Source organism: Oncorhynchus keta, unplaced genomic scaffold (assembly GCF_023373465.1).
Source record: "Oncorhynchus keta strain PuntledgeMale-10-30-2019 unplaced genomic scaffold, Oket_V2 Un_contig_4184_pilon_pilon, whole genome shotgun sequence".
Classification (NCBI taxonomy): domain Eukaryota; kingdom Metazoa; phylum Chordata; class Actinopteri; order Salmoniformes; family Salmonidae; genus Oncorhynchus; species Oncorhynchus keta.
The window spans coordinates 65,001-75,000 of NW_026287633.1; the positions used below are offsets into that span (position 1 = coordinate 65,001).

At 49.4% G+C, this 10,000-nt stretch overlaps 1 pseudogene; it reads left to right on the top strand.

Annotated features, from left to right (window-relative positions):
• Positions 1–10,000, top strand: part of LOC127924518 (ephrin type-A receptor 6-like) — an 84,969-nt pseudogene that overhangs the window by 64,831 nt on the left and 10,138 nt on the right.

Consider the following 10,000-nt stretch of genomic DNA (forward strand, 5'->3'; position numbering starts at 1 on the left):
ACTTCCTGTTTCCTGTCACCGGTGAAAATGCAACTTTTTGATAAACTTGATGAATTTCTCTTTTCATTCCAATGTAATCTACTTACTCTACTTACTCTACTTACTCTGCTTACTCTGCTTACTCTACTTACTCTACTTACTCTACTTACTCTACTTACTCTGCTTACTCTACTTACTCTACTTGCTCTACTTACTCTACTTACTCTGCTTACTCTACTTACTCTACTTACTCTACTTACTCTACTTACTCTACTTACTCTACTTACTCTGCTTACTCTACTTACTCTACTTACTCTGCTTACTCTACTGTACTCTACTTACTCTGCTTACTCTACTTACTCTACTTACTCTACTTACTCTGCTTACTCTACTTACTCTACTTACTCTGCTTACTCTACTTACTCTACTTACTCTGCTTACTCTACTTACTCTGCTTACTCTACTTACTCTGCTTACTCTACTTACTCTACTTACTCTACTTACTCTGCTTACTCTACTTACTCTACTTACTCTACTTACTCTGCTTACTCTACTTACTCTACTTACTCTACTTACTCTACTTACTCTACTTACTCTGCTTACTCTACTTACTCTACTTACTCTACTTACTCTGCTTACTCTACTTACTCTACTTACTCTGCTTACTCTACTTACTCTGCTTACTCTACTTACTCTACTTACTCTGCTTACTCTGCTTACTCTACTTACTCTACTTACTCTACTTACTCTGCTTACTCTACTTACTCTGCTTACTCTACTTACTCTACTTACTCTACTTACTCTGCTTACTCTACTTACTCTACTTACTCTGCTTACTCTACTTACTCTACTTACTCTGCTTACTCTACTTACTCTACTTACTCTACTTACTCTACTTACTCTACTTACTCTGCTTACTCTACTTACTCTACTTACTCTGCTTACTCTACTTACTCTACTTACTCTGCTTACTCTGCTTACTCTACTTACTCTACTTACTCTACTTACTCTGCTTACTCTACTTACTCTACTTACTCTACTTACTCTGCTTACTCTACTTACTCTACTTACTCTACTTACTCTACTTACTCTACTTACTCTACTTACTCTGCTTACTCTACTTACTCTACTTACTCTACTTACTCTACTTACTCTGCTTACTCTACTTACTCTACTTACTCTACTTACTCTACTTACTCTGCTTACTCTACTTACTCTACTTACTCTACTTACTCTACTTACTCTGCTTACTCTACTTACTCTGCTTACTCTACTTACTCTACTTACTCTGCTTACTCTACTTACTCTACTTACTCTACTTACTCTACTTACTCTACTTACTCTGCTTACTCTGCCATTGTTATTTTCAACGTGTGATAGACATCTAAACTAGGGAGTCAAATCCAACTTGTCAAGACTAGACCGGGAACGCTGCAGACAGGGGACGGTAAATGAATTAGGAATGATGTCTGCATAAATGTAGCATAATTAAAAGCCTAATGAGGCATTAATATGCTATTTGCAAATGATGAGCGTGAGCAAGGAAACAAATCTCCCTTAATGTGTTGGGGATAAAACCACAGATGGAGACGAGAGGAGAGGGGAGGGGAGGGGAGGGGAGGGGAGGAGAGGAGAGGAGAGGAGAGAACCATGCTGCCCCCAGGCACAGTACTGACAGGACCATGCTGATCCCCCCAGACACAGTACTGACAGGACCATGCTGACCCCCAGACCCAGTGCTGACAGGACCATGCTGATCCCCCCCAGACCCAGTACTGACAGGACCATGCTGCCCCCAGACACAGTACTGACAGGACCATGCTGACCCCCCAGACACAGTACTGACAGGACCATGCTGACCCCCAGACACAGTACTGACAGGACCATGCTGACCCCCCAGACAGGACCATGCTGACCCCCCCCAGACACAGTACTGACAAGACCATGCTGATCCCCCCCAGACCCAGTACTGACAGGACCATGCTGACCCACCCCCCAGACACAGTACTGACAGGACCATGCTGACCCCCCCCCCAGACACAGTACTGACAGGACCATGCTGACCCCCCAGACACAGTACTGACAGGACCATGCTGACCCCCCCAGACAGGACCATGCTGACCCCCCAGACACAGTACTGACAAGACCATGCTGACCCCCCCCAGACACAGTACTGACAGGACTATGCTGACCCCCCCAGACACAGTACTGACAGAACCATGCTGACCCCCCGACCCAGTACTGATAGGACCATGCTGACCCACCCACCAGACACAGTACTGACAGAACCATGCTGACCCCCCGACACAGTACTGACAGGACCATGCTGGCCCCCCCAGGCACAGTACTGACAGGACCATGCTGACCCCACCCAGACAAGACCATGCTGACCCCCCCCACCCCCACCAGACACAGTACTGACAGGACCAGATTGGTCCTTAGCTGGCTAAGGTCAGGAAGTCAGTTATAGCTGGCTAAGGTCAGGAAGTCAGTTTTATCTGGCTAAGGTCAGGAAGTCAGTTTTATCTGGCTAAGGTCAGGAAGTCAGTTATAGCTGGCTAAGGTCAGGAAGTCAGTTTTATCTGGCTAAGGTCAGGAAGTCAGTTATAGCTGGCTAAGGTCAGGAAGTCAGTTTTATCTGGCTAAGGTCAGGAAGTCAGTTATAGCTGGCTAAGGTCAGGAAGTCAGTTTTATCTGGCTAAGGTCAGGAAGTCAGTTATAGCTGGCTAAGGTCAGGAAGTCAGTTTTATCTGGCTAAGGTCAGGAAGTCAGTTATAGCTGGCTAAGGTCAGGAAGTCAGTTATAGCTGGCTAAGGTCAGGAAGTCAGTTATAGCTGGCTATGGTCAGGAAGTCAGTTATAGCTGGCTAAGGTCAGGAAGTCAGTTATAGCTGGCTACGGTCAGGAAGTCAGTTATAGCTGGCTAAGGTCAGGAAGTCAGTTATAGCTGGCTAAGGTCAGGAAGTCAGTTATAGCTGGCTACGGTCAGGAAGTCAGTTATAGCTGGCTAAGGTCAGGAAGTCAGTTATAGCTGGCTACGGTCAGGAAGTCAGTTATAGCTGGCTAAGGTCAGGAAGTCAGTTATAGCTGGCTAAGGTCAGGAAGTCAGTTTTATCTGGCTAAGGTCAGGAAGTCAGTTATAGCTGGCTAAGGTCAGGAAGTCAGTTATAGCTGGCTAAGGTCAGGAAGTCAGTTATAGCTGGCTAAGGTCAGGAAGTCAGTTATAGCTGGCTAAGGTCAGGAAGTCAGTTATAGCTGGCTAAGGTCAGCTAAGATGGTGTCTTATGGGAGGAGAATTAAGTAGACATTAACATGCGCAGTTTGATCTACTCCAGGAAGTGATGTTGCAGACTAGCTCAGTGCTGCCCCCTCTCGTTGACTATCTAGACTTGAAGGCCAACCGGGGTACTGCAGGCTGCCAGTACCAACTATATAATCCTCATAACTTCTTCTGTGAACGATTTGACATACATCTGGTGGAATAGAGGAAACGATTGGTACCAGGATTGTCTTTAAAAAACAGCAACATTTGTACATAATATTGACCATGAAGATTGACAGTTTCTCATTTACTGAGGGGGGGCATCCTGTATTCTGAATTGAGTGGCGGCAGTCGTTCTCCCCCTGGTCCCAAACCACTGATGAGTATTTGGGAGTATTTCAACACAGTGTATTGGACCCAGGCCTGTGAACGTGTCTCTGCAGGTCCTTCTCTGGTTGGCGTGGTGAGGAAGGACTGGGCGTCTGACAACAGTATCGCCCTCTCCTGGACGGAGGTGGAACAGCAGCCCAACGTCATACTGGACTATGAGATCAAGTACTACGATAAGGTACAGACCACATTTATGGAACACTTTAGTTGTATAGAACAACGCAAAAAAGGGTTGTCGGTTCGATTCCCACACGGCTCACGTACTAAAAATCTATACACTCACTGTATTGCCAGCAGCATACCACTGCTGGCTTGCTTCTGAAGCTAAGCAGGGTTGGTCCTGGTCAGCAGCATACCACCCTGCATACCACTGCTGGCTTGCTTCTGAAGCTAAGCAGGGTTGGTCCTGGTCAGCAGCATACCACCCTGCATACCACTGCTGGCTTGCTTCTGAAGCTAAGCAGGGTCAGTCCCTGGATAGGAGACCAGATGCTGCTGGAAGTGGTGTTGGAGGGCCAGTAGGAGGCACTCTTTCCTCTGGTCTAAAAAAATATCCCAATGCCCCAGGGCAGTGATTGGGGACACTGCCCTGTGTAGGGGGACGTTAAACGGGTGTCCTGACTCTCTGAGGTCATTAAAGATCCCATGGCACTTATCGTAAGAGTAGGGGTGTTAACCCCTGGTGTCCTGGCTAAATTCCCAATCTGGCCCTCAAACCATCACGGTCACCTAATCATCCCCAGCTTCCAATTGGCTCATTCATCCCCCTCCTCCTCTTCCCTGTAACTATTCCCCAGGTCGTTGCTCTAAATGAGAACGTGTTCTCAGTCAATTTACCTGGTTAAATAAATGTCACATTGTTAAATTAATATGTCTCTGTTAACCAGCGCTCCTCTAGGGGGCTACTGGATATAAAGGTCTCTGTTAACCAGTGCTCCTCTAGGGGGCTACTGGATATAAAGGTCTCTGTTAACCAGCGCTCCTCTAGGGGGCTACTGGATATAAAGGTCTCTGTTAACCAGTGCTCCTCTGGGGGGCTACTGGATATAAAGGTCTCTGTTAACCAGTGCTCCTCTAGGGGGCTACTGGATATAAAGGTCTCTGTTAACCAGCGCTCCTCTAGGGGGGCTACTGGATATAAAGGTCTCTGTTAACCAGCGCTCCTCTAGGGGGGGCTACTGGATATAAAGGTCTCTGTTAACCAGCGCTCCTCTAGGGGGGGCTGCTGGATATAAAGGTCTCTGTTAACCAGCGCTCCTCTAGGGGGGCTACTGGATATAAAGGTCTCTGTTAACCAGCGCTCCTCTAGGGGGGCTACTGGATATAAAGGTCTCTGTTAACCAGCGCTCCTCTAGGGGGCTACTGGATATAAAGGTCTCTGTTAACCAGTGCTCCTCTAGGGGGGCTACTGGATATAAAGGTCTCTGTTAACCAGTGCTCCTCTAGGGGGGGGCTACTGGATATAAAGGTCTCTGTTAACCAGTGCTCCTCTAGGGGGGGGCTACTGGATATAAAGGTCTCTGTTAACCAGCGCTCCTCTAGGGGGGGGCTACTGGATATAAAGGTCTCTGTTAACCAGCGCTCCTCTAGGGGGGCTACTGGATATAAAGGTCTCTGTTAACCAGCGCTCCTCTAGGGGGCTACTGGATATAAAGGTCTCTGTTAACCAGCGCTCCTCTAGGGGGGGCTACTGGATATAAAGGTCTCTGTTAACCAGCGCTCCTCTAGGGGGGCTACTGGATATAAAGGTCTCTGTTAACCAGCGCTCCTCTAGGGGGGCTACTGGATATAAAGGTCTCTGTTAACCAGCGCTCCTCTAGGGGGCTACTGGATATAAAGGTCTCTGTTAACCAGCGCTCCTCTAGGGGGCTACTGGATATAAAGGTCTCTGTTAACCAGGCTCCTCTAGGGGGCTACTGGATATAAAGGTCTCTGTTAACCAGCGCTCCTCTAGGGGGCTACTGGATATAAAGGTCTCTGTTAACCAGCGCTCCTCTAGGGGGCTACTGGATATAAAGGTCTCTGTTAACCAGCGCTCCTCTAGGGGGCTACTGGATATAAAGGTCTCTGTTAACCAGCGCTCCTCTAGGGGGCTACTGGATATAAAGGTCTCTGTTAACCAGCGCTCCTCTAGGGGGCTACTGGATATAAAGGTCTCTGTTAACCAGCGTGCTCCTCTAGGGGGCTACTGGATATAAAGGTCTCTGTTAACCAGCGCTCCTCTAGGGGGGCTACTGGATATAAAGGTCTCTGTTAACCAGCGCTCCTCTAGGGGGGCTACTGGATATAAAGGTCTCTGTTAACCAGCGCTCCTCTAGGGGGGCTACTGGATATAAAGGTCTCTGTTAACCAGCGCTCCTCTAGGGGGCTACTGGATATAAAGGTCTCTGTTAACCAGCGCTCCTCTAGGGGGCTACTGGATATAAAGGTCTCTGTTAACCAGCGCTCCTCTAGGGGGCTACTGGATATAAAGGTCTCTGTTAACCAGCGCTCCTCTAGGGGGGGGGCTGCTGGATATAAAGGTCTCTGTTAACCAGTGCTCCTCTAGGGGGGGCTACTGGATATAAAGGTCTCTGTTAACCAGCACTCCTCTAGGGGGGCTACTGGATATAAAGGTCTCTGTTAACCAGCACTCCTCTAGGGGGGCTACTGGATATAAAGGTCTCTGTTAACCAGTGCTCCTCTAGGGGGGGGCTACTGGATATAAAGGTCTCTGTTAACCAGCGCTCCTCTAGAGGGGGGCTACTGGATATAAAGGTCTCTGTTAACCAGCGCTCCTCTAGGGGGCTACTGGATATAAAGGTCTCTGTTAACCAGCGCTCCTCTAGGGGGGCTACTGGATATAAAGGTCTCTGTTAACCAGCGCTCCTCTAGGGGGGCTACTGGATATAAAGGTCTCTGTTAACCAGCGCTCCTCTAGGGGGCTACTGGATATAAAGGTCTCTGTTAACCAGCGCTCCTCTAGGGGGCTACTGGATATAAAGGTCTCTGTTAACCAGCGCTCCTCTAGGGGGCTACTGGATATAAAGGTCTCTGTTAACCAGCGCTCCTCTAGGGGGCTACTGGATATAAAGGTCTCTGTTAACCAGCGCTCCTCTAGGGGGGCTACTGGATATAAAGGTCTCTGTTAACCAGCGCTCCTCTAGGGGGGCTACTGGATATAAAGGTCTCTGTTAACCAGCGCTCCTCTAGGGGGGCTACTGGATATAAAGGTCTCTGTTAACCAGCGCTCCTCTAGGGGGCTACTGGATATAAAGGTCTCTGTTAACCAGCGCTCCTCTGGGGGGCTACTGGATATAAAGGTCTCTGTTAACCAGCGCTCCTCTAGGGGGGCTACTGGATATAAAGGTCTCTGTTAACCAGCGCTCCTCTAGGGGGGCTACTGGATATAAAGGTCTCTGTTAACCAGCGCTCCTCTAGGGGGCTACTGGATATAAAGGTCTCTGTTAACCAGCGCTCCTCTAGGGGGCTACTGGATATAAAGGTCTCTGTTAACCAGCGCTCCTCTAGGGGGGCTACTGGATATAAAGGTCTCTGTTAACCAGCGCTCCTCTAGGGGGGGGCTACTGGATATAAAGGTCTCTGTTAACCAGCGCTCCTCTAGGGGGGGGCTGCTGGATATAAAGGTCTCTGTTAACCAGCGCTCCTCTAGGGGGGCTACTGGATATAAAGGTCTCTGTTAACCAGCGCTCCTCTAGGGGGGGCTACTGGATATAAAGGTCTCTGTTAACCAGCACTCCTCTAGGGGGGCTACTGGATATAAAGGTCTCTGTTAACCAGCGCTCCTCTAGGGGGGGCTACTGGATATAAAGGTCTCTGTTAACCAGCGCTCCTCTAGGGGGGGACTACTGGATATAAAGGTCTCTGTTAACCAGCGCTCCTCTAGGGGGGCTACTGGATGTAAAGGTCTCTGTTAACCAGCGAACCACTAGGGGGGGCTACTGGATATAAAGGTCTCTGTTAACCAGCGCTCCTCTAGGGGGGCTACTGGATATAAAGGTCTCTGTTAACCAGCGCTCCTCTAGGGGGCTACTGGATATAAAGGTCTCTGTTAACCAGCGCTCCTCTAGGGGGGGCTACTGGATATAAAGGTCTCTGTTAACCAGCGCTCCTCTAGGGGGGCTACTGGATATAAAGGTCTCTGTTAACCAGCGCTCCTCTAGGGGGCTACTGGATATAAAGGTCTCTGTTAACCAGCGCTCCTCTAGGGGGCTACTGGATATAAAGGTCTCTGTTAACCAGCGCTCCTCTAGGGGGCTACTGGATATAAAGGTCTCTGTTAACCAGCGCTCCTCTAGGGGGGGGCTACTGGATATAAAGGTCTCTGTTAACCAGTGCTCCTCTAGGGGGGCTACTGGATATAAAGGTCTCTGTTAACCAGCGCTCCTCTAGGGGGGGCTACTGGATATAAAGGTCTCTGTTAACCAGCACTCCTCTAGGGGGGCTACTGGATATAAAGGTCTCTGTTAACCAGCGCTCCTCTAGGGGGCTACTGGATATAAAGGTCTCTGTTAACCAGCGCTCCTCTAGGGGGCTACTGGATATAAAGGTCTCTGTTAACCAGCGCTCCTCTAGGGGGGCTACTGGATATAAAGGTCTCTGTTAACCAGCGCTCCTCTAGGGGGGGGGCTACTGGATATAAAGGTCTCTGTTAACCAGCGCTCCTCTAGGGGGCTACTGGATATAAAGGTCTCTGTTAACCAGCGCTCCTCTAGGGGGGCTACTGGATATAAAGGTCTCTGTTAACCAGCGCTCCTCTAGGGGGGCTACTGGATATAAAGGTCTCTGTTAACCAGCGCTCCTCTAGGGGGGCTACTGGATATAAAGGTCTCTGTTAACCAGCGCTCCTCTAGGGGGCTACTGGATATAAAGGTCTCTGTTAACCAGCGCTCCTCTGGGGGGCTACTGGATATAAAGGTCTCTGTTAACCAGCGCTCCTCTAGGGGGCTACTGGATATAAAGGTCTCTGTTAACCAGCGCTCCTCTAGGGGGGCTACTGGATATAAAGGTCTCTGTTAACCAGCGCTCCTCTAGGGGGCTACTGGATATAAAGGTCTCTGTTAACCAGCGCTCCTCTAGGGGGGCTACTGGATATAAAGGTCTCTGTTAACCAGCGCTCCTCTAGGGGGCTACTGGATATAAAGGTCTCTGTTAACCAGCGCTCCTCTAGGGGGGCTACTGGATATAAAGGTCTCTGTTAACCAGCGCTCCTCTGGGGGGCTACTGGATATAAAGGTCTCTGTTAACCAGCGCTCCTCTAGGGGGCTACTGGATATAAAGGTCTCTGTTAACCAGCGCTCCTCTAGGGGGGCTACTGGATATAAAGGTCTCTGTTAACCAGCGCTCCTCTAGGGGGCTACTGGATATAAAGGTCTCTGTTAACCAGTGCTCCTCTAGGGGGGGCTACTGGATATAAAGGTCTCTGTTAACCAGCGCTCCTCTAGGGGGCTACTGGATATAAAGGTCTCTGTTAACCAGTGCTCCTCTAGGGGGCTACTGGATATAAAGGTCTCTGTTAACCAGCGCTCCTCTAGGGGGGCTACTGGATATAAAGGTCTCTGTTAACCAGCGCTCCTCTAGGGGGCTACTGGATATAAAGGTCTCTGTTAACCAGCGCTCCTGGAGGGGGGCTACTGGATATAAAGGTCTCTGTTAACCAGTGCTCCTCTAGGGGGGCTACTGGATATAAAGGTCTCTGTTAACCAGCGCTCCTCTAGGGGGGGCTACTGGATATAAAGGTCTCTGTTAACCAGCGCTCCTGGAGGGGGCTACTGGATATAAAGGTCTCTGTTAACCAGCGCTCCTCTAGGGGGGCTACTGGATATAAAGGTCTCTGTTAACCAGCGCTCCTGGGGGGGCTACTGGATATAAAGGTCTCTGTTAACCAGCGCTCCTGGAGGGGGGCTACTGGATATAAAGGTCTCTGTTAACCAGCGCTCCTCTGGGGGGGGGCTACTGGATATAAAGGTCTCTGTTAACCAGCGCTCCTCTAGGGGGGCTACTGGATATAAAGGTCTCTGTTAACCAGCGCTCCTCTAGGGGGGCTACTGGATATAAAGGTCTCTGTTAACCAGCGCTCCTCTGGGGGGGGCTACTGGATATAAAGGTCTCTGTTAACCAGTGCTCCTCTGGGGGGGCTACTGGATATAAAGGTCTCTGTTAACCAGTGCTCCTGGAGGGGGCTACTGGATATAAAGGTCTCTGTTAACCAGCGCTCCTCTAGGGGGGCTACTGGATATAAAGGTCTCTGTTAACCAGCGCTCCTCTAGGGGGGCTACTGGATATAAAGGTCTCTGTTAACCAGCGCTCCTCTAGGGGGGCTACTGGATATAAAGGTCTCTGTTAACCAGCGCTCCTCTAGGGGGGCTAC